Source organism: Protopterus annectens, chromosome 10.part0 (assembly GCF_019279795.1).
Source record: "Protopterus annectens isolate FY-2018-M chromosome 10.part0, PAN1.0, whole genome shotgun sequence".
NCBI classification, from domain to species: Eukaryota; Metazoa; Chordata; order Ceratodontiformes; family Protopteridae; genus Protopterus; species Protopterus annectens.
In genome coordinates this window covers 1,739,602,014-1,739,624,749 of record NC_056744.1, presented here as the reverse complement: position 1 = coordinate 1,739,624,749, position 22,736 = coordinate 1,739,602,014, and the positions used below count along the sequence as shown (strand labels likewise).

General features: G+C 35.6%; 1 protein-coding gene across 4 annotated transcripts in view; it reads left to right on the top strand.

The window, feature by feature from the left end:
- Positions 1-22,736, top strand: part of LOC122813969 (neurotrimin-like) — a 2,345,907-nt gene that overhangs the window by 645,455 nt on the left and 1,677,716 nt on the right. The window lies entirely within an intron of this gene.

Below are 22,736 nucleotides of genomic sequence, written 5' to 3'. Positions count from 1 at the left end.
GCATTGGTGCATGAACAGTTTTCCCAGCTGATGGAGGGGTAGTTGAAGTCACCTAGTATGACAGTGTTAGGTTGGATATTAAGAGCTTCAGGCTGTTTACAAATGTGGAGTGAGACTCTTGGGACATGGTTGTGGACCTATGGCAGGTGACCTGAATTGCTGTTTTACTCAATGTTAGTTGTACCTGGAGTATCTCAGATGCATTCTGTTGGGCTACTAGTCTGGAGGTGTGCATATCCTTTATGAATATAGAGACACCACCTCTTTTGGAGCTTCGATCCATGTTTTGGGGCTGAAAGGTATGGAATGAGTTATAGCCTTGTAGTGCAGGTGTGCTTTCTGCTGCTTTAAACCAGGTCCCCATTACAGCACAAATGTCAATGTTCTCCATTTTGAGGAGTGCTTCGAGCGAGTGCATCTTGAGATTTAGACTTCTAGCATTGAGCAGCATGACCCTCAGATTGCATTTATTTATAGCTGTTATGGTGGTAATTTGGTCTTTGGGACACTGCCTAAAAAGACAGTATAGGGGTGGCACAGGAAATGAAACTTTAGACATGCCAGGAGGGATGGTCATCATTACTAAGTACTGGAACTGTTTCTTTGTAGGGCGTCTAGTGCTGATAGCACTTATGTGTGCTACAATAATTGCTACAAAAAGCCTGATGAAGTGCTAAGTGAATAAGCTAACTAAAGTGCAAGAGAGAAGAGAAAGTTAAAAGGGATAGAAGAAACTGCTCAAATGGCCAATAAACTACAATTTCAGAGCCAGAAACCACTCCTCTTGTGGTAGATAGGCTACCTCATGATTACCACTCCCACTGATAGGCTGGAAGGCTTCCCTCTAACACAGAAAGGTCTGGGGAACTCAGAAACTTACACAACAGTCTTGGATACAGCAAATCTGTATCTGGACTACTCTAGTAATAGGAAAGGTGGAAAACAAGCTTAGAACGTTTTATGTACTATAAATGAACCAACCAGCTGACTAAATCTAAAGCTCCCACATACAAAAAAGAAAAAAAGACATCTAAAGTAGAGTATAAAAACCTTCTGAGAAGAGAAACAAAACAAAAGCCAAACAAAGCTGATTTTAATAGCTCTTTTAGTATCAGACATCGCTAATCACCACCCACTTGGCCTAGCCCTTTCCTAAGTCTTCATAATTCTCAAAATCTTTCAATGTTTTGTCCAGTCAACCAAGCCCAATAATCTCACCATAACACTGATATCTGTCAAATGTACTTGCAATGAACAAAGATATTTCCTTTATTTCCATGTAAGCCAAATATTGATAAACCAAACCAACCAACCAGTTCTTACAGTGTAAAGGAAGATACTGCATAAAATCTACAAAAGCAGAAACCGGTAAGAGTGTAATTCCTCATTGTAAACCTAGTCTATGACTGTGAAAGCAGCCAACCAGCTGTAAATTGCCAATCTGCAAAATTTCACTTGGCAGCACAACCTCCTGGAAGAACAAATCGGGAACCATATGATGAAACATGTCAAAATGAAAATGAGACATACTATTTGCTGGGAAATTCAATTTACTTGACATCTGCTGTGTTGCAAGAATTAAGTGAACTCTTAAAGATAACAGCACTACCTTACTCAGCAGCAACTGCACCAAAACCAATCTAGCTGATGTACTACTGTTTGCCAACCTTGGACACCTGCACCCGGCGCTGCTTGTAATGTCCTTCTTTACAAAATTTGCCAAGGTTCAGTTAAATGTTCTGGAAAGTGCAAGTTCAAACTTTATCTTTTTCACAAGACCCTCAGTCTTGTCTCAAGCTAATGCCATTTCCCAAGTCTGAACACAAATCTGTAAAAACTTGCCTTGCCTCAGCTGTTGCTTAGCTGCCCTTTCCCATTCAACAAAAATCCATCAAGGTTGGGCTGCTTGCTGACCAGAAGCCCACTGTTAGAATATCCACTGCCAATCTGAACTGCACTTCTCCAAGGTAGTACATGCTATGGTGCATCCCATGGTCATTGCTCTGTGAAAATAAAGCTCCCCATCTACGCACATACCTACATACTGGCAGTCCTCTACCCTAATCGGTACTGACTAGAAAGCTGCCTCGATGTCTAACTTAGCTAACTCTGGTCCTTGAAATAATTTAATCAAACAAACAGCCTCATCCAGTGAATTATGTTGTGCCTGTCCTCATTCCTGTCCCTATAATAGTTATCTGACTTACTTTCTGGAATGGACCGATAGTGTATTAAATGAAATTCTCCTTCTCTTTTTTTTGGGTACAAGACCCACATGAGAAATCCTGAATTGAGAAAATGGGGGGGGGAGGAAAATGTACCTAAAACCCTATCTGCTTGCACCTCATTTATAGGCCAAGACATCACCAGATCTTCCATACCACACACTGATCTCATATTTTTTTTTGAATCACTATACTGGCCTGCATGTTGGACTTTAAATTAAAACAGACTTTAAAGCCACTGATTCATTCATGAGCTACTAATTCATCAGGACAACAAGGTCTCTAGCACCCCCACATTAACAGGAGAACACTGCCATGTAGTCTCGGCCATGAAAAGTTAATTGCTCTAGATACCACAAAAATTCTGCCTGCTCCAGTCCACAAGGGTCCCATTTACTCTGGGAATATTAAACTCAGGGTGACCACTCCATTAATTGCCTTTCTTCTAACATGCTGTAGCTGCAGGCAAATCTGTATAAACTGAACAAATATGAATAAAATGATTAGACTAAGAGCATTTACATACATTAAAACCACACATCTACCAACTTTTTCACCCTCTCCACACATGGCTTGATTAACAGGTCTAAGAACCACAAAGGCAAGCCAAGAATCTTTATGCCTTGACTACTATCTCAAACTGTTATCTACTGCTTTAAGTTTAATACATTTTTGGTCATACCAAATCCAGGCATAACCACCTGTCATCTTTTGAGACTGGCAATCATCTTTCCTTGGAACTGCCACCATAAAATATATAAAACCAAGGACCCACTTGTCCCAATTCCTGGCCTTATACCTGCTCAGTCCATTCCTACCTAATACAGTTAAAGCCACTGACGGCAAAGGTTGCCCATGTGACTGCACTCACAACACACCAAACTGCTCCAACAGTGATGACACTGCATGGACACCTCCATACATACATACTGATATTTCATGCATGGGCATTAATGCCCTTCTAGCCTGTCAATATATCAAAACAGTTGTTCCCATAATAAGTGTCCAGGCTGGTCTTAAAAATAACTAAACTAGTACTTACTTTAATGTAATTTGGTAGTCTGTTCCCTGTATCAGCTACTATCTCAGAGAACCAATTAATGCACTTCTCATGCCTATAGAATCTTCAGCATAGATTGTCTGATGATTCTCTACTACTTTTTGATAACCCTAAACATTCCCAGACATAGTTGTCTCTAAATACCCTATATACCTGAATATGATCTACTCTTCAATATCTATATGAGACACAGTACAAGTTCAGATATTTTTGTTTTTCATAATAACTTAAATTTTCACATTCATGGATGCCCTTAGCATATTTCTGTTGTACTCTTTCCAGTTTACTCATGCTTGTTTTCTTATAAGGTTTCCATATTGTTATTCTAGACTCAAGTCTGGGTCTAATGTAATTAAACAATGACTTCTTCATTTCTGATTTTATAGCCTTTATAAATCTTTATATACTACCTATCAGGGGCGGCTCGTGGCATCGGACTGCCGGACTGCAGCCCCCTCAGCAAAAAACAGAAAAAGTACCTTTTTGCGTAGTAGTGAACTAGTGACACAGTGTATTATTTTTTTTTGTTTACTGTGTCTCTGCTCCGCGACTCAGCAGGTTCATTCCTGCCTCGGCAAGTACGCGCATGCGCACTTTAACTGCCGCGAGTTGCGGCGGTTTTAAATAAAGACTCTTTTTTTTGTTTTGTTTTTGTTGCAGCCCGGTGAGGGAATGAAGGCATCAGTGTGATGCCCAGCAGTCTATGCGGTTCCAAACCGCATAGAATTGCAAGGGGTTCGGACTGCGACGTCCGCAGGCACGTACATGACGTGCTTGGGCTAAATGCTGCTGATTGGTTGTCGCTCTCTTCCCGGGCTTTATGTGCTGGGAAAAGAGCGAGAATCAAACAGTTTCAGTTGTGGACTGATTCGTGACTGTGAGTCAATCTCAACTCAAGGGAAGGAAGGATTTACCTATATAGGGTCCGGTTCACTAAGGTAATACTAGAGAATGCTGAGAAAATGTATTAAGTGACAAAACAGTGTCAAGGGGGGAAAGCTAGTATGAAAAATAAAGTGAAGGCCAAGTGTGTGAAGAATAGAGATTTTTATGCAAAAATTATTAAAACACTTGCTGAAACTCTTAAGCTTTGAGAACTGTATTTATAGTTTAAGAAAAAAAAAACAACTAAAGGAAAAATGTAAACATATTTTGAATGATGTCAAAATAAGGATTTGAGGGGAGAAAGCAGAGAAAATATCCCCCTCGGTCCTGACCAGATGGGATTTTTTTTATTAAACTAAGGAGAACGTGTATATCTTTTCCACAGAGAAGCACTACAAAGGCAGTTTCTAAGTGTTCACTGGCTGGAAGTAATTCCTTTGTTTTAAGAATTCCCATTTTCCTCATATTTTTGAAACATTGGAGTTGGTATGTTTAGGTTTTCTGGATGTGCGAGACTTGCCCCTCTATGAGAGAGCACAGGTTTGGCTTTCCCCATGTAAGAAATAACTAGTTTTAGGCTTTTCATTGCACTGGGATTCTGACAAGTTGATTCAGGAAAATTCTGTCTTCAGTGCGTTAGAACTTGAAGGAACTAGTTTAGTTTAATTATTAATACTTAACATTTGTGACTCATTGTATCTGTTTCCTTCTACCAGACCTCTCAACTGGCCTTATTTTCGCTTTTCAGCCCAATTTACACCTGTGTATGATGTACCTGTTTTTGAAAGTATGTCCCTATTTTCAAGCTTCACACACAACCCCCCCCCATGACATTTGATTTCTGAAGCTGTCTAGTACTCAGAAAACCCAACAGCATGATCGATATACTAATGGCACCACTAATTAAAAGAAAGACGGCCTACTTACATCCGTCTTTTTCAACAGCATACCAGGTCACTGAAGGAGCTGATCACTGGTGTTCTCGTTTGGGCTGATCGCTGGTTGGAGGTCGCTGATCTAGTTGTTTACTTTGGCTGGTAGGAGTGTGTGTGAAGGAGCTGATCGCTGGTTTAGTTTGGCTGGTAGGAGTGTGTGTGTGTGTGTGTGATTGCCCCAGTTACTATATACTGGTGGCTAGAGAGAACAAATGGTGGTGGGTAGAGATACCCAGGCTTGAACCCTGTACCTTGTATGCAGGTGTTAAGGACCTGAATTCCCTACCCACCACCATTTATAAAAAAAAATTGCAGATTTTTGCCTCATATTTGATCTGATCTGTTCCTCATAATATCTGTGGTTTCTAAATGTTGCAATTCTTGATATTTGATGGAGCAGTGGTAGCATTGTTGCTTCACAGCTGCAGGTTCTCAGGTTTGATTCTTTGCTGGGGTGCCTTCTGTGTGGGGTCTGCATCTTCTCCCTGTGTTTGTGTGGGTTTGCTTTTGTGTCCTCCCATGTTACAAAGACATGTCTGCATTATTTCTTCCTGGGCCTCTGCTGAAAATTGTTTTTTTGTTCCAAGTCAGATTGTCCTGATTAACAAATGTTAAATAAAATTGACAGCCATTTGAATTTCAGACTTCAGGTTTCTGAATATTTAATTCCTTACATATTTGATGGTGCAGTGGTAGCATTGTTGCCTCACAGCTATAGGTTTTCTGGTTTGATTCTTGGCTGGGGTGCCTTCTGTGTGGAGTCTGCATCTCATCCCTGTGTTTGTGTGGATTTGCTCTGGTGTCCTGCCATTTTATAAAGACATGTGTCTGCAGTATTTCTCCCTGGGCCTCTGCTGAAAATTGTTTTTGTTCCGTCAGAAGTAAAATTGACAGGCATTTGAATTTCAGACTTCATATTCTTCAGAAAATACATAGTAACACAACCTTTTATTCTAGCAATTTTCTAAGTTTATAAGATGAATATTTGAAATTTGTCCTTATTTTTTGGACTGTATTACCCCATTATTGGCTTTGTCCAAGTTTTTTGTGCTAAGGTTGACAACTGTGGCAAGAACTGAATTCACTGAATATGTCTGAGGGCTGTATTCCCTCATTACTGGGTTTGTCCAGGTGTTTTGTGCTAAGAGGTTGACAGCTATGGTGAGAACTGAATTCATTAAATGATAGCCATTTAAGTTGCAGTCTTCCTCTCTTTCACAAAGCAGCTGATTTGGTGTAGTGGTATGTTGCTCTGACTCTTTTGCACAGGGACCTTGGCAGTAAAATGTATGGTGGTAACACAGCATTTTTCTTTCACAAAGCAGGTGATTTGGCATAGTGGTATGTTGCTCTGACTCTTTTGCACAGGGACCTTGGCAGTAAAATGTATGGTGGTAACACAACATTTTATTCTAGCAACTTTCCAAGATTATACAAGCAATGTTTAATGAGTCCCTGTTTTTTGGCCTTTTGACCCCCCCTCCCTATAAATTTGGCTTTTTCCAGATTTCTTGTGCTGCAAAGTTGAGATGCAGTTGAGTATTGAGTAGATTTTACAAGGAGCTGAGAGCTGCAGGTGAAGCGAAGTTTAGTGCTGCTTATGCTAAGTCAGCAATACCATTATGTCAACTTGTGTACTTGCTTTTGATGCAGAAGGTTGTTGGTTCTACTCCCACAGGGGGTGAATGCTGCCGTACTGAAAAAGTTAAGATACTAACTATGAGCCTGTTATCACTTTGCCATCCATTTCCTATTGTAATATTACTAGCTTATCATTTTTAATGTAATGTAGGCAATTTATTCCTCAGGGGCATCAGACACTTTTATTTTTCGATGAAACCATGAAATATAAAGGTGCTTGCTAGCAGCAACCTCTTCATTAGTTACAGATTTATTTAATGTGGAGTTATTTAGATGACTTTTTTTACTTCAGAGATTGTGCATATTTACTGATAATGGTGGACTGTAGAATTGTGCATATTTACTGATAATGGTGGACTGTAGAAGTTTGAGTAGACTTCTATGATGGAAATGTTCAGAATTGGGCAGTTTTGTCATTATTGGTGCATGCGTTTTGTTTCATTGTTTACTGGAAAAATGTTCAAAACAATAGGAAGGTGCATCAAAGAGCACATGTATGTTTCATATGCAAGGGGCCTATGATTTGAAAACAGCCCAGAATTAATCTTTATCTGCCACTGGTAAAATGTATTTTCTTTGAATGTGGGGAATGTGGGTTTCAATGCTGTTTCAATGAATGTGAGTTTCAAGGGCAGAGAAGTTTTAATGCTAAGTTTGTGTAGCAGATGTCTTAGTGTCTGTGCTGTAAAATGCAAAATAAAACTTTCAAATGAAGTCCAAATCATCATAGAAGTAAATCAGTATGCACATTAGTGTTTATGGTAAATGGAGTGAAATAGCCAAGTAATGGATCATTGGAATGGCTGTAGGGGGAGGCTCCATTCGACCATGATTTTGTGAGGGGGAAGGGCGGCAAACTTAGATAGCCCCAGCTGAACTATACCTCTCAACTGTCCAGATTTTCAAAGAATGAATAGATTTTTGCTTCTTATTTTTGGTTTGTTCCTCATAAAATTTGTGGTTTTCTGGCAAATCATTTAGGAATTAAGTCAGTAATGACACACTGAGTTTCAGTCTTCATAACCTTCAGAAAAATGCATGCTAAAGTAAGACCTGTTGTTCTATCATCTGTCTCTGTTTATACTAGAGCAATTTTTAGTACTGTTTATATGTTCCCCCAATATATTTGGCCTTGTCCAGATTTATTGCATTAACAGGTTGAGAGGAACATGCAAATAAATTGCTTTATAGAATTAGGCATAGCCAAACCTCTCAACTGTCTCTGATTTTGGCTCAAATAATAATCCCTCCGCAAAATAGCAATTTTGGAAGAAAACATGGAGGGTTTACAATTAAGAAATAACTGTAATAATTAGAGTTATAGATTACTTTTATTTCAGAAATGCATGTAGATTATTTTATTTTGTCAGCTGCTCAAGTTAGCAGTACTAATATTAAAGTGTCCCTTGTTTGATAGGTTCCCAGCTGTATTGTGTGGCTATTTTCTATTTTGCATCACATTTTTAGTCCATTTTTCATAAAATTGTGTTTTTTTTTTTTTGGCAAATTAGTGACAAATCATTAAAGACTGAAGTTAGAAAATAATGACAGACATTTGAGTTTCAGATTTCATACAATTCAGAAAATTCATATTAATGCAAGATCTATTCTATTATCTTTCTAAGTTTATAAGAGCAATATTTTTTAAAATTGCCCTTATTTTTGGGCCTTTGTCCCACTTCTTTGTATGGCTTTGTCCATATTTCTTGCTCTGAGGTTGAGAAGTGTGACAAATGTGTCAGGGTCATCACAGTCAGCCAGAGACATTTCAAATTGTGACATACTTGTTGCACCCCACTCCCCCATGTAGTGACTCTGGATGTGTTGAAGCAAGGCAAGGAGTAGTTATGCAGTATAACTGTGCAGAGTATCCCCCCATCCAAGGTAGACACAAGTACCAGAGTGGCTTTTCATCTGTCCTTGGTTTTTGCAGAATGGTCTGGTTTCTGTCATATTTTTTTGTATTGTTGATTTATGCTTATTACTTAAAGTGCCTGTTGCTCTGTGTTTAAGTAGCAATACTTAATGACCATCAGGTAAGCTTGGCTGAGATTGTAAGATGCAAGTAAGTTTTAATAAGCATGCTGTTAAAGAATTGCCAACATTGAAAGCCTTTCTGTTGTTGCCATGTAGAGAATACTTAACTAGATAATGTATAAGCCTTGGGTATTGAAATGCATATGACGGTATTTGTAATAAAGGACAGTATTACATTATTTTAAGAAGCTCATTACACTTGGAGACTTCCAGTCATTTCTTCAGGCTTTACCTGTAAACTAAACAGAATGCCAGTCGTGTGGTCCATAACCTGTACAGTAATCCTTTTAAACAATGTATCTTGAGCTTATTTCTTGTTTGCTTTTCATTTTTTACTTTGATCATGTTTTCCTCATGAAACAAGTAGATAGTTGTCAGGCAGCAGGTCTTTTCTTGGATAAGGAACATGTTTACAAGTGGGAGAATCAGAGATTTCTACTTTCAGCATGTTACTTGGTACTTTAATAAAGCTGAATATAAATTATAATTAGAACTGCAGCGCAAGAAGTGGTTTGAGTTGAGTGCTGCTTGTTTTTCTTGTACTTGATTTTGACTGGCATTCCATTAATGTATTTAAAAAAGTAATTTATTTTTTCATACCTCACAACCTTTTTGTTTCCATCTAGATATTAAGTAAGCTGTCATGCAGCCAATGCATTGAAATATTTTTATTCTTCTACACTTCATTTTGTCTTGATTGGACTCTCATAATGATGGTTTGGCACCCACGGCAGTGTATTTAGCTAGTTTTTGTGGTTTTGAGCATAGCTCCTCCCCTTTCTAGTTGGCCACACCCCTTCCCATTGGCCACACCCATTCAGCTGTCTCCTGCAGCCTCCCTTTGATTTGAAGTCACCAGCCGCCACTGCTACCTATAGTTCTGTGACTATCATTAACCAATTTGCTGAAATTATTAGAAAAACTCAAAGCTGTATCTACCTATATACCCAGGTCCTTAAATGATTCTACAGTTTCAATCACTGTGTGCTGTATTAAATATTCATCTTTCAATTTATGACCCCCAAATCTCATATGCTTAGTTTTTGATGTATTTATCATCTTATTATTCTAATGTGCCAAAATGGTTGATTTAGTCAAGTTCTTTTGCGGACGTGCCCTTTTACCAAACATTAAGTCATCTGCATACAAACTGCAGAAAAAAATGTCTAAAAGATGCAATCTAAATAAGAATGGGCCTAGTATAGAGCCCTCTGGGATACCCTGACAGTAGCCAAGAATTTCACCTGTCCAATTGCTGTATGAGTTACCCCGTCCTATTTGTACTACTTGAATCAAGTATACACCACGTAATAAGTATAAAAAAACAGGAGCCGCCAACATGAAAAACACACTCATTTAATATCCAGGTTTTAGCACTTTCATATAGGTACACAGACTTCTTCAAAATAGATCAAATCAATAACTGCTAATATTTATACCCAACACACTTCCACTTACTTCATTAAAAATAGCTCATTCTATTGGTTAATGAATCAATCAAATCCCTAAGGTAGTTAAATACCAGACAATCATGACAGTTAATAATGTAAATACATTCTCATATTGTAATTAAACCACTAAAAACACATATAGTTAATATCCATGTTATAAAGCTCAATCTGACGTTATTTTCTAAAAAAATAACACTTTTAATTTTAAGACACTACTAAATGATAACATTGTTCAATCCCCAGCACTCAGTGGCATTAGTTGACAATTGCCATTTTAGTCCTTTTTGTTCTAAAACCCATTTCATGGACCACCCCTTATATCTACAGTAACACTGTTAAGAATATTAAACTTAAACTTATGAGTTTCATAAGCACAAAGACATTTGAAAAGTGCGTTATGCTTGTTCTTGTTATTAATATCATATGAATGTGTATAAATCCTAGCCTTTAATGGTTGCATAGTTTTCCATAGATAAAAACTAGGACAATGTTGACACTGTGCAACACACACTACCCTCTTACTGAAACAATAATATTTTGTTGTAATAATACTTTTCCATAATCTTTAATATAAAAGGTGAAACCTTTAATTATGGAGCTGCATTGTTTACAATGCCCACATTTGTTCATACCTACTTTTCTAGTTTTTGGGGCTGAGTTTTCCATCAAAGTCTTAAAACAGGTATATTTCTTGTAAACAAACTTCAGATGTGGTCCAAAAACATCAAAATAATCTTTATTATCAGCAAAAATGGACACACTTTTAATAACAACAATCCTAATGTCATGGAAGTCCAAATTATAGATAAGAATAAGGGCTAATTAATGCCCGTTTTGAATTCCTGTCTCCTGGTTTCAGTTGTTAATTAAATTAAATCCACCTTTTAGTGGAAAAAAATCAAGCCTTTGCCCCTTTTCATTTTAACTTCATTCAAAATAGGAACAATAAAGTTATTTGGGTATCCAAGAAGTTCAAACATAGAAATAAGTTTTGAACATTCTTAATTAAGCATGTCTTCTTGTGAAATCATGAGACAATTTCACCAACTGGCCCTTAACTAAGGATCTCTTCTGGTACATAGGATGGCAGGTATTAAAATGAAACAGTGAGTTGGAATAAATCAATTTCCTATAAATATTAGATTCAAAACCATTCAGTTCTCAGTTCATGCAAACAGTAGCATCTAAATAATTAATCTGGTCATAGACCCAGTCCATGATAGATCTTAGGAAATTGGTACTTGAATTTAATTATTGAAAATATTCTGATAATTTATCTATGATGTCCATCCAAAACAACACTATATCGCCCATGAAGTTGCCATATAATGTCCAACAGTTCTTATAAGGGGAAGAAAAAACAAGCATATCTTCCAAATGGGCTAAAATAATGGTAGCAAATCTGGGGGCACATGCTCCACCCATGGCCACCTCTGTCTGTTACCTGAATAGTTGCCCTTCAAAATTAATACAATTATTTTAAAGCACAATGCACATTAAAGTCTAAAACATTTTAATACAGACATTGATCTGTCTTCAAATTGATACACAAAAATTCTTAGAACCATAAAAGCCCAACTTAATGTTGGAAAATTTAATACAAATCTTATACATCTATAGTTACAAAGACCGAGTTTTCTAAAAATAATGAACTAAAAATCTTACCCAAAAAATCCCATGAATTTTTAAATAGGTTTGTAATATTATTAAAAAGACTCTTCAAATGGCAATCTAATAATTTGGCAGTTGTATAGGTTTTTGAAAATTTCCCATCCACAGTTGGACATAAGGGAGCATTTGTTACATTTTTATATATTTCGGGAATAGTGAAAACGGTGGGAGTCTTTGAATTAGCCATAGTAAGAAAATCAAATTCATCTCCTAAAATGCATTAATTCAAAACCAATTCCTCTAAAAGGGAATCTACCTTTTTTATAAACAATGTTTCTCTGGTTAATAAACACCTTCTCATATGTGTCATTAAATAATATTTCCAACATCTTACAAATATAATCACTGGTGTTCATAAACAGAAGACTCCAACTTTTGTCTGGTTTCATGAGCCACAAATCACAATTACTAATAGTGCTTTTTAAATAAGTCTCATTGTTCAGGCCACAGATGGTTAGTATCCAGAATGTTGTTACTATCAAGCACATGTCTGATGTCATGCTCACACATCTTTTTAAATACAGAAACCATTGGAAATGGGGGAGGGGAGCAAATATACTTCATTTTATGAAAAATACATAGACAAATTCAATTTAAGTGTATACAACTTCAAACCAATGAAGATATCACATGTTCTATCAAAGTCTTAAAACAGGCATCTTTCTTGTAAATAAACTTTGGATGTGGTCCAAGAACATCCAAATAATCTTTATTGACAGTAAAAATGGGTCAGTTTTTATTAGCACCATCCTAATGTCATGGAAGTCTAAATTATAAGTACAAATAAGGGTTCTATCATACTTATTTTGATTTCCTGCCTCCCAGTTCTGGTTCTTAATTAAATTACTTCCACCTAACAGTAGAAAAAAAAACGAAACAAGTTCATTCAAAATAGCAACAATAAAGCTACTTAGGTATCCATGAAGTTCAAACATAGAAATAAGTTCTGTACATTCTTTATTAAAACATTTCTTCTTTTGAAATAATATGAGATAGTCTCACCAGCTAGCCCTTAACTAATGATCTCTTCTGGCACATTGGATGCCAACTGCTAAAATGAAGTATGGAGTTAGAATAACTCAATTTCCTGTATGCATTAGATTCAAAACCATTCAGTTTTCTATTCTCGTAAATAGAAACATTTAAATAATCTGTTTATAGGACTAGTCCATGGTAAACCTTAAGAAATTGGCAGTTGAATTTAAATACTGGAAAAATTCTTCTATTGTTCCTATATTGTCCATCCAAAACACACTATCTCATCCAGGAAGTGGCCATATAATGACCAACAGTTGTTACAAGGAGAAGAAAAAAACAAAATTGTCTTTTTAATGGGATAAAACAATGTTAACAAAACTAGGGGTGCTTACTGCTCCCATGGCCACCCCTGTCTGTTGCCTGAATAGTTGTTCTTCAAAATAAATTAAATTCTTTTCAAGTGCAGTGCCCATTAAAGTCTGAAACATTTTAATATGACAATGATCTATCTTAGTACTGACACACAGAAATTCATATAACCATAATAATTCAACTTCATGTGGAATAACTGAATGCAAATCTTTTACATCTATAGTTACAAATACCAAGTTCTTTAGAAATAATACATTCAAAATTCTACCTCAAAAATCCCATGAATCATTGAATAGGTATGTAACATTATTAATACACTCTTTGGGTGGTAGTTTCAGAATTTGGCAATTGTATAATTTTTGAAGGTTTTGCATCCACAATTGGTTGTAGGGGAGGATCTCTTAATTTTTTTATATATTTTAGGAATACTGAAAATAGTGGGGGTCCTTGGGTTAGCCATAATCATATTTGTAAGTCATGCAGCTATACATCTTATCAAAAGTACATTGATACCTAGTTATTCTGATTTATTCATCAGTGTTTTGTGTATCACCCTGTCAAATGTTGAAGTTATATCTGTATAAATTATATCACTGCACAGTTTTTCATTTGTAGTCTTTATTATATTGTAATAAAGTAACATGTGACAGGTGTTAATAAACCTATTTTCAACATATGCATGTTAATATATGGTTTCAAGTCACAACCTTTCTGTTTCTGACAATAACTTATCCAGTATTACCTTCTCCTTTATTTTTGCACAACATGAATGTAGATGTAAGTGTCAGTTTGACTCTGAGTTTGTCCTACTTCCCTTTCCCTTAAATTCAGGTTTAAGAAGTACATGTCTCCAATCTTGAGGAATCTCCCCATATTTATACAACCTTGTAAATAATAGATATAATGGTACTGTAACTTCTTGCTAAAGTGTTTCCAGGTCATTATTGTTAATTCTGTCTCCTCCCTGTCCTTTGTTTGGATCCAGTTTGCATAGTTCTTTTTCAATATAATCTAATTTAATTTCATTATCTGAGGTTACCTGGATGACAAAAGGACAACTTATCAACAGTTTTGTGAAGTCAATCTGCTTTGCACAAGATTTTGTAAATATATCTATAATCAGTTGTGTCTGATAATACATTTTAGAATCTACACACAGTTTATCAATGTGTATGTGTTTACTCCTCCTGCATCTTATGTATCTATAAAATCATTTCTTATTATCCTCAATATCTTTATATAAATGTACTTCCATTTTTTTCTTGATCTTGCTTGACTGCCTTGTTTATTTCAGTTTTTAAATTGTATCAACCTCTTTTCCATTCATTCTATTTTTGTCTCTCACCTTAATCAGGTATCCTGTTCTTTTGGAAATATAGTTTCCTGAGATTGTACGCCTAGATACTGATCTTAAACCTTTTTTTTTTTGCACTCAAACAATTTCTCCATCAAAACTTTTCACATTCCTTCTGAAGTTTTTTTCCACTGAACACATCACTACAATATGTTTTTCATAGTGTTTTGCTTCCATATAATGTGTAATTAATCTTCTGTGCATTGGCTTAGATTTCATTTTGGTAGAATTATCTAGCAACAAATTAACCTTTATAACCCCATGATTACTGCACATCAACAGTACTAAAACTTGACTTGAAGTAAGAGTAATTTGTATAGGAACAAAAACATTATCTAGTATGCTCCATTCTCTTGTAGTTTTTTTTTTTTTACAATCTGAAGCAATTGTTGTTCCTGAGCATAATAATTTCCATACTAATGTTATTGAATCAATATTATTCCAGTCTGTTTCTGGTAGATTTAATTTGATGGTCTATAGACTCCAATAATTGTTATATGTTGCAGGGTTGTCTTTATTGTCACAGTTGGAAAATCTATATTATTGGTATTATCATTGAGCATGTAATAATCACAGGTCTTATAATATCTTCAATTCCTATCATAACACCTCCACCTGATTTTTTGTAGAATTATTGTAAGCTTTGGTACTGCATGTGGAGCTTTTCTGCCTGGGCCTCTGTTGAAAATGGGCTTCTGGCCCAGTCAGGCACTACCCGGTTAACAAATGTAATAAATAAACAAATGAAATAAATGTCTGTTACAGTAAAACCATTTATACCCTGACTGAACTGGTTTATAGTCATTGACCTTCAACCATGTTTCACAAACTATAACAACATCAGTCTTGTGGGAACACAACAAACTTTCCAATAAAAACTTTTATTATTAATGTTTCTAACAATAGCAATCATCAGAGGTGCATCAAATGTTCCTATATGTGAACTGTCAAATTTTCGACCTACCTTGTGTTTGTCAAATATTACAATATCTACTCCAAAAATTCACTTCCCTGATCTTGACAAATGCACACCATCCTGCCTGAACACAAGAGTGCCCAAAATTAACACTGTATGCTCTACACTTTCCATTTTTTTTAAACAGGACATTTTTTTCAAGTAGGTATTTACCCAAAAAAATCTTTTCATTCATGGTGACCTGACTTTCCTTTCTATTTCTGATTTAGGGAAAATACGTCCAAACACCTGAACAAGCTATGTTATCTAAAAAGGTTGTAAGTTCCCTACTTACAGTCAGAGAGTCCTTGTGGATGAGATCATTTGTACCAACATGATTAAAAACAGATGTGTACTTCCTTACATTAAGGCCTTCTAAGGCTTGCCACACATTCTTTGTTTTTGCTCCTGGTAAGAATACCACTATTTGATGTACATTATCTTTCTGTAAGTGTACATATCAGTTCCTCTAATAAGTGAATCTCCAATTACAAGAATACACTTTCTAACCAGATCTGAAGAATCTTCAACGTCTAATTCATTAATATCTGTTCTATCAATTGTTCAAAGGAATGATCTTCAACACCATTAATCATATTGATTCCACTGTTTTCATTGAGTATCACATTTCAAAGCGTACAATTCTCATCCAGCTGGCTTTGTACATATATAGCTTGAGCCATGAAAAAACATCCGTATTTCTCATGTTTTTTACTTATAGTAATGTTCTTCAGTCCTTCCATGTTCAGTTTTGATTTCTTCCTTTACACCTCCCTCCGATGTTTCTAAACAACCACTCTCAGTTGATCCTACCAAACTGCTTCCAGCTAAACCAAATGAACCTAGCAACTCTTAGCATAGCCCTATCTGCCTCACTCATATCCTGCTCAAACCCACCTGACGCCCACTAATGAACTGCAGCTATGAAGTGGTACCCTGAATAAGCTCATAACCAACAAACTTCCTTTGAAAAAGGATTTAAAAAGACTACTCTTGTCGCCTCCCACACTAACAACATATAAGGCAGCCCGGTAGAGAGCTATAAATGGAGCCGCCATTCTTTTCTTTGTTTCCCTTATTTAAGATATACAAAGAGAAGCTATATGTGGCCTGCAGTAGTTGTGAGGGTTGAATCTACACACGATACTGCCAAGGAGAAAGCTATGCTCAAAACAGCTACAGTAAACCATTCTGTTACTTAAAAACATTTTTTCTCTTTTTCTGCATACTCCGGGAAGCTATTGGAATGCTCACAGTAGCTGTGAGGACCCGAATAACAACTTTTAACTGTACCCCGATAAACAGTAAAACTGTTTGAAATCAAAACAGTATGGAAATATATTGTACTGTCACACTCCAGAATGGCCTACCATAAAATCCCCAAGCACAAAAAAACAAATAATCATAATGCTAACAATGTATCAGACATCAGTCTACATCAACCAAGTGTGACCCATCAGGTACCCATAAGCTAAACCAGCCATACGCCCAGCCATGGTCATAACTAATAGCAAACCACAGCAACAAACGTCAAATGAAAGCTTAACATTAGTGCAAGGGCTCTGCCTAAAGCAACTGCAGCAAATACAGAAAAAGAAAAGAAAAATGGGGGGAAATCCCCCTCTTATTCTGAATACAATACCCTATCCAAATGAAGGCAGATGGCCCAGTGCTGCCCACATAACTGCCCATAGAGATTTCCACTAAACAGTACATATCTACCCCAGTCTACCTTTCTCCTCCAAAACTCATGCCAAAATCCACTAAGGATACGTGAAGACCTAACTGTCTACTTGAATGTAAGTCAGAATACAATCTATGTTCCCAAACTACCCCAAAAGAAAACAAGCCTCTTCCTGCCTCACCTTATATAATTATCATCTACCCCCTTCTCTACTGTTTCTCCTTATCCATTCTAATGTCTCTGCTTACCCAGTACATCACTTCCAAGCAAAACTGCTCCAACTGAATTAACCCTAGTCTGACTACTACAATTCCCAACAGACAAGAGTGCGGTGGAAATCTGTGTGCTACAGCAGCAAATTTCATTTATCAAATGAACATATATTCATAAAACTGAAAATATTAATTAAAAAATTACATCTTCTTGATTAGAAATTGACTACACACACACACACTCACACACACACATATATATATTTATATATATATATATATATATATATATATATATATATATATATATATATGGGTTCACTTCAAAATCCCGAAAGCTCAAAATCCCGAACTCAAAACCCTGAAAGCTCAAAATACTGAAAACTCATAATACTGAATCTCATAATACCGAAAAACTTACAGGACACCAACACTGATATGTGATTGTGCGGATGTTCAGGTTAAGGCGCAGGTCAGGTAAGTGTGCGATTGTAATGGTCATTAGGATTAGGGGTGGGTTAAGTGAGTTAGGGTCAGGGCGTGGGTGAAGAGAGTGTGCAATACTGACAGAATTTGGGGTTAAGGGTGGGTTAAGTGAGTTAGGGTTAGGGCGCGGGTGAGGTGAGTGTGCGATAGTGACGGACTTTAGGGTTAGGGTCTGGGTTAAGGTAAGTGGATAGATAGTAGTGTATGTGCAGTGTAGTATAGTTGCAGTACACTCAATGTTGGTGTCCTGTATGTTTTCCAGTATTATGAGTTTTCAGTATTTTGAGCTTTCAGGATTTTGAGTTCGGGATTTTGAGATTTCTGGATTTTGAAGTGAACCCATATATATATATATATATATATATATATATATATATATATATATATATTTTTTTTTTTTTTTTCTTGTGAAGACTGTCAAAGAAAGGCAATTTCAGATTTTAAGGTGGAGTTTTTTTTTTCTGTCTCTGTAGCTCTCTCTCTCTCTATTTCTAGCTTGTCAAGGCAGTTTTTGTCCATCCCCTTCTTTCTTTGTTTCTGTTTATATGAGAAATATATCTTGGTAAACATTGAGGATATCTGCTTTTAGTTTATTGATTGAGCGTATTGTGATTATTATGCACAAGCTGTCACTTTCACCTTGCAGCCTATACATCACAGTGCGCATATCCTAAAATACATAAAAAATATTTTCTTAATTAACTAAAATACTGTATGAATGGTACTGAAGGGGCACTTACATGAAGTAGTCCTAAAGTCAATAAATTGCATTCAGACACACTTCTCTTTAGAGAGCCTTTTTGTAATAAAGTCCTACATTATAGAAATCCTTTTTCTTTTAAACTATAGACAGTGCTGTCTCCTAGTTAGTTGCACTCTTACAGGTCAATGGACTGTTATCTTTTACAAATTTTTATTTCATTTATTAATTTCTGTAACAATTTAAATTATGTAGTTCTAAACTCTAGATCACTTACACTCGTTATGTTTGCCAAGAGTCGACAAAAAACATACAGCTATACATACATGAAGTAGAACAAATTATATAAATTTACAGTAGTGAACCAGATATATACATGGTTATTAGTTCAACATTACTTTTACTCTAAAGAATCATACATTGCCTAATACATTTAAACAACAAGAAACACATGCACTGAGAAATAGAGCAAAAGTAAATATAATCACGTTGAATATGTCAATGATAGAGATTATGATGCTGATAATTATCCCCAGTATATCCCCTAATAAAACAAATGTTTATAGATTTTTAAGATTATATAACCTGTCACAGACTGACTTTCTGACTCACAAACAACATTTGTCAAAGCCTTTACAATTCTGACTCACAAACAACATTTGTCAAAGCCATTACAAATCGTTTAAGATTACATAAATAAAGGTTGGAATATTTACAGATGTGGTTTAAACTAGATCTCTAGGACGTCTGCACTTGTATCTTTCTGCAAGGTGAGATGTAACAGTTTGCAAAAGACTATCACTATTTTGCAGATTTTGTGGTAAAGCATTCCAGATGCTTGGAGCAACTTTTCTAAATGCTTTTGGCAGATACAATAAATGGAAGCCTTTTCAATGGCAAACGCTGTTAGTTTCTTAAATTTTAAGTGGAATTTTTAATGAAGAGTCTATTTGTAAGCAGAGGGCAATATGTGTCATACATTAGTTTGAAGATGTTATCTTTCTTCATGGAATTCTCTGGTAGCATCTTGAATGCTTCAGTATTTTATGCCTGCAGTGATAATAACATTTCACACTTAACAGATAGCTCATGACATTTTACTTTAATGGTCACAGCACTGCAAGCACTTATAGTCAAAGCATTTTATTTGCCTAATATACACGTGTATAAAGCATCCTTTCCATAACTTCAGTAAAGGTTCAGTCCAACTACATTTGTAAAAATGTATGCATGTGTGTGCATATATCTATATCTATTATATTATATATATATATATATATATATATATATATATATATATATATATATATATATATATATGTTTATATCAAATAGTCTCTGGTGCACAAGCTAACATAAGGTGCAGAATAAACCTCATATCCACATTTCTCCAACAAACCAGCACTCCAAAACACAATAAATCCACAAACTATTATTTATTTGATTTCAAGCTTCTTTTTAACTCATAAATCACTTTTAAAAAAGGCATTCTGGCTAACACAGACAACTAAAGCAGATTGGTTTCATACACTGGTGTCATCAGTGTAAACAATCTTGTGCATCTCACAGGGGTAAATATACATATATTTAAAGCAAAACTTACCATTTTAAACAAATGTATACCCTTGCATATATAAAAAAACAGTGTGTATGATAAAGCATACATACAAAACCATACAATTACTTCATTCCATTATTCATAATAAAAAAAAAGTTAAATATCAGTAATTGCCGCTTTATATAAATGTCAAAGGTATCACATTTATATATTTTTTTTACAAATTACATATTCTAATACTTCAGGACAAACCTACAGATTTAATCCCAAACTAACATTTATAATCAAACTGCTTCCCAAAAAGTAAAACAAATCAGCTATTATCTTATTAGCTATACTAATATAAACTAAAGAAAAATATTAATTGAGCCCAGGTTTATACATAGCACCCAAAGTAATAATCCATCATTTTTCTTTACAATCTAGTATTGTATATTTAGATAAAATTGATAGCCCATCACCCACTAATACATCAATGCCTACAAATATAAAATTGCAGAGGCATGCTCAAGTTGATGTTTATATAGAGCACTTCTAGTTTACAATTTAAATCACTAAGGTGAACTGCTATTCTTTGTTTAAATTTTCTTCAGGTTTGTTCAACATAAAATGCACTGTACTGACATACGGCCATATAAATGACCCATACTGTATTGCATAAAATCAAATGTCTGGTAGTGAACAAATTAAATGTGCTAATTGACAAACATGCTTTTATTTTTGATGTAACATTGCAATAAATACAATTTCCACAAAATGTGCTACCATATATAAAATGTTTTGACGTTAATCTCTATCTTCCTTAAACCAAGACAAATATTCTCCTATGGTCTTTCCCCTTCAGAAACTAAAATGACAGAAGTCAACCAAACATTGATCATAAAAAGTATCTGTCTTTAAAAGATGCCAATACTTATTAATTACCTTATGGATTTTAGAAGTATTGGTACCATATGTAGTTATTAACCTTGGTTTAGACAAATCAGCATCACATCAATACACAGATTGCAACCAATTATTCCTCATTATACTGGAAGCCCCAAGACCATATCCGTCTAACCTCAACCTTATAATATCGCCTCTTCACAAATCTGTCTTCCATATTTTCAGCCTCCATTTCAGATTCCTCATTTGCACTACATATACATCTCATTCTCAAAAACTAAGTATTATGAATGTTCCTAATGATGTGCTGTTGATGACAGCTAGTGGCCTCAAGCAATGATTTTTTTTTTAGTGAAAGGTTTTCTGTACAGACTTCTAGAAATTGTGCCATCTATAAATTTTGTAACACTGACATCAAGAAAATCAGTAGTGAATAAATCCAACTTTCCCATAAAAACTAATCAAAAAGAATTAGAATTGAAATAGCCCACAGAATCTATACATACTTTCAAAGTTTCTTTTCAGATACACAAACAGCCGTCTGAAAAGCAATGCCACATGTCCAAATATTTCCTAAATGGATTTCCATCATTATGAATTAAACTCACTTCTAAATAGCCCTTAAGTAAGTCTGCATAAATAGGGACAAATGTAGTCTCCAATGCAGTCCTTTTAATTTGTAAGTAACCCTCATTTTTATATCAGCAGACATTTTGTTCCAGAACTATGCCTAACAGCTTTAGTAAAAATTCAGTGTCTGAATCTGCATACAATTTCAAATAAGTAAGATATATTTAATTGATTTAATGTTCTCCCCATGTGAGATACTTGTGTATAAAGATTGTATATATAACATACACAAATAGGAACTATTTGATATCTGTATGTCTAGTATATATTTCAAAATTCAGTCATATCTCTAATATGTGCCCTTAGAAACAACAAAAGCGGTTTTAACTGAGCTTGTAAATAAACTGACAATGTTGCAGTAAAAGAAGCACATCCAGAAACAATGGGTCCCCCTGGTAGATTTTCAATGGATCTGTGTATCTTGGACAAAATATAAAATTGTTGTGGTCTGGGTAATCTTCCGCACTGTAGTGTGATCTCGTAGTTATTATATTTAAGTTCTGGGGTGTGTGTGGGGCGTGAAGGTAAGATTTCATTGTGTTTTTTTTTTTCTTGTATGGTCGACATTTCGAATGTTGATCATATGGTGCTGGCCATATGGCTTCCGACATTCTGAAATGTCAGCCATATCAAGTAGACCCGTGGAGACATAGCAGAAAGTTTATATATGTCATTTCCTTTGTTCTTTTGGATAATTCTCCAATAAGAGAAGTATCATTAGGTCATCAGCATTAAGAGATGTAACTCAAAAATGTAGAAACATAAAAAAATATATATAGCCGCTGTGGTGCAGTGGTTAGCATTGTCGCCTCACAGCAAGAGGTTCTCCCATTCTATTCTCAGCTGGAGCGCCTTCTGTGTGGAGTCTGCATGTCCTCCCCACAGTCGAGTGACATTTAAAGACATGCAGGTAGGTGTGTGCGTGAATGGGTGTGCCTTCTTTGAAGGCTGGGCGTTGGGCTGGCAACTTGGCACCATAAAAAAATCCACTGCCAATCATTAGCGGACTGGAGTTTC